At 40.6% G+C, this 2,958-nt stretch overlaps 1 non-coding gene across 1 annotated transcript; it reads left to right on the forward strand.

Moving 5' to 3' along the window:
* Positions 1–2,584: 2,584 nt before the first annotated feature.
* LOC146925623 (small nucleolar RNA R71) lies at positions 2,585–2,691 on the forward strand. Its single transcript, XR_015009062.1, has one exon. It is a non-coding gene; the product is annotated as a small nucleolar RNA R71 (small nucleolar RNA).
* The last annotated feature ends 267 nt before the right edge of the window (positions 2,692–2,958 follow it).

The following is a 2,958-nucleotide window of genomic DNA, read 5'->3' on the forward strand; positions in this document are numbered from 1 at the left end:
CCTCAAAGGTGTTAGCATATCAGTCCAACCTAGCATACCTATCAACCTAAAAACATCATCTCTAAGCCCTAGCACTTGCAAATCATAGGAATCAGGATATCTAGAGGGATGTAAGGTTTTAGAAGTAAGAATTTTGTACCTGTCCCTTTGTTTGTTGTCTTTGAACTGAATTCCATGATTCTTGACTTGTGTTTGCTTCTTTGGGGGAGGACCGGAAGAACTTGCTGGTTCCTTTCCACTTCTTCTTCTTGAAGCCATTTGACCTTGGTTATGGTTGGTATGAAAGTTTGGGGTTTGGGAAGATTTTTGGTGGAAAGGATTGGTTTAGGGTTGGGGTGGATGTTTAAGTAAGGTTTATGGGTTTAGTTATGGAGATTGGTTGAGGTTTTGTGGTGATTGGGTTAGGTTTTGAAGGATTAGGGTTTTGGTGAATTATGGGTTTGGGTGGATGAAAGTTGTTTTTGATTGGTGATTTTTGTTTTGGATGAAGTTTGTGATTGATTGGTGAAAGAATGGAGTAGATTGATGAAGATTTGAGTGAGATATGGAGGTTTGAAGGTTTGAAGGTTATGGAGGTTTAGAGAGAAGTTTGAAGGTAGAGAGAGGTTTGTGGTTTGAGAATGAATGGAGAAGAAGAAGAAAAATTAGGTTTAAAAAGGCTAGAACACGGGCACGGCCGTGCCAACCTTGGCACGGGCCGTGCCAACTTTCTGTGGCTCCCAACCTTCTTTTCTTCAAAAACACTGGCACGGCCGTGCCAGATCCAGCACGGGCCGTGCCAACACTCTGGTCAGAGGGACTTCAAAATTTTTCATTTTCTTGATTTTCCTCGAATCATACTTGGACAATTACCTACAAAACAAATTAAAACAAAGAAAAACAAAACAAAAGCAATTAAATGCGTGGGTTGCCTCCCACGAAGCGCTCTTTTAATGTCATTAGCTTGACGGTTAGAAAGAGTCCTTAGAATGGATCAAAGATATCATGTTGTGTAGATGGCGCTATAAAACGTTCTTTCACAACATGATCGTTAAGCATGCAACAAGAGTAAAGAGCGGGACCTTTCATAACGTTTTCCAACTCAAATCCTACCATCTTATCACTCACTTGAAAGACGATCCTACCAAGTTTAACATCAATGAGGGCTCCTGCAGTTGCGAGGAACGGTCTACCTAGGATTATAGGGACGTCATCGTCCTCTTCAATGTCAACGACTACAAAATCAGTGGGGATGTATATCCCCTCTATCTTAACAGGTATGTCCTCGACAAATCCTACAAGTTTCATGGTAGAACGATCAGCTATTTTTAATTCCATCTCGGTAGGTTTCAACTCTCCTATCCCTATCCTTTTAAGAAGAGACAAAGGCAGCAAACTAACACTAGCTCCTAAGTCACATAAGGCTTTGTTTATGGATTCATTCCCAATTTCACATGGTATGGCAAAGCTACCTGGATCTCTAAGCTTAGGGGTTGCTTCTTGGATGATTGCACTAGTTTCCTTAGCCAAGGCTATTGTCTCATTATGCTCTATAGCCCTTTTCTTTGAAAAGATTTCCTTTAAAAACTTTGCATATAGAGGCATCCTAGACAAAGCTTCAGCAAAGGGAAGTTTAACGCAAATCTTCCTAAGTATGTTAACAAATTTTTCAAATTTACCCTCTAGTTTAAGCTTATCAGGATTTAAGGGGGATGGAGTTTTGTTTTCTCCAAGTGATTTAGCTTCTCTTATCACAACTTTATCACCTAAGGGCTTGACATTTTCTTTCCCAATGTTTTTAACCTTAGCAAAAGTTTCGCCTAACTTACTACCCCTAAAAGATATGACATTAACTTGGGCTTTGGGGTTGGCTTCGGTTTGACCAGGAAAGACTCCCGGTGTTTGGGAAGATGTAGCCACTTGTTGGGCTATTTGAGCGATTTGAGTTTCAAGCATTTTAGAGTGAGTAGCAATAGAGTCAACCTTGGTATTGAGCTTGGAAAGAGAATCATTCAGAAATCCAGTTTGGTTTTTAAGTTCTTGAAGTTGTTTGTTTTGGTTGGCAATAGAATTTTCCAACAAAATTTCCAAATTGGATTTTTGAGTGAATCTTTGGTTGTTTGCATAACCGGGTGGTGCTACTTGTCCATAGAGATTTTGGTTTTTATAAAAATTTTGATTTTGTCGCATCCCTTGGTTGTATTGAGCATAATTCATTTGCTCAACACCATTAGTAGCACTACCTAGTTGGCAATCAACACCAGCATGACCAGCTATACCACATATTTCACAAGAAGGAGTAGATGCAGAATTGATAGCACTAACATTGAATTTTTCAAGTTTTTCAGTTAGTGTATCAATTTTAGAAGCAAGGTGATCATAGTTAGAGACTTCGTGTATACCTGCCTCCTTTTTGGAGGATGAAGAACTAGAGATGGCTCTCTCGTCGGTCCATTTGTAATGATTTTGAGCCATGTCTTCAATTAGGGCATACGCCTCCGTGTAGTTTTTGTTCATAAGTGCTCCACCTGCAGCTGCATCAACAGACATCTTAGTGGTATAAGACAAGCCATTATAAAAAGTGTGGACTATAAGCCACTTCTCTAGGCCATGGTGGGGACAAAGTCTTAGCATTTCTTTGAAACGCTCCCACGCCTCATAGAGAGATTCCCCATCTTTTTGATTGAACCGTGTGATTTGGTCTCTAAGTTTAGCGGTTTTAGATGGTGGAAAGAAACGGGCAAGGAATGCTTGCCTCATCTGATCCCATGAAGTAATGGAACCGACTTCGAGGGAATGGAACCAAGCGCTAGCTCTATCCCTTAAGGAAAAGGGAAAGAGATGAAGTTTTACGGCCTCTTGGTTCTCCTTCATGGTTCCACTAATTCGTAGGAAAACAGAGATGTGAAGATTGGGATCCTCTGTGGGGGATCCCGAGAATTGGTTTTGCTGCACCAAGTTAAGTAGGGCAGGCTTGAT

The sequence above is a fragment of the Medicago sativa genome, chromosome 4 (assembly GCF_051527215.1).
Source record: "Medicago sativa cultivar Bolivia chromosome 4, Bolivia_mono, whole genome shotgun sequence".
Classification (NCBI taxonomy): domain Eukaryota; kingdom Viridiplantae; phylum Streptophyta; class Magnoliopsida; order Fabales; family Fabaceae; genus Medicago; species Medicago sativa.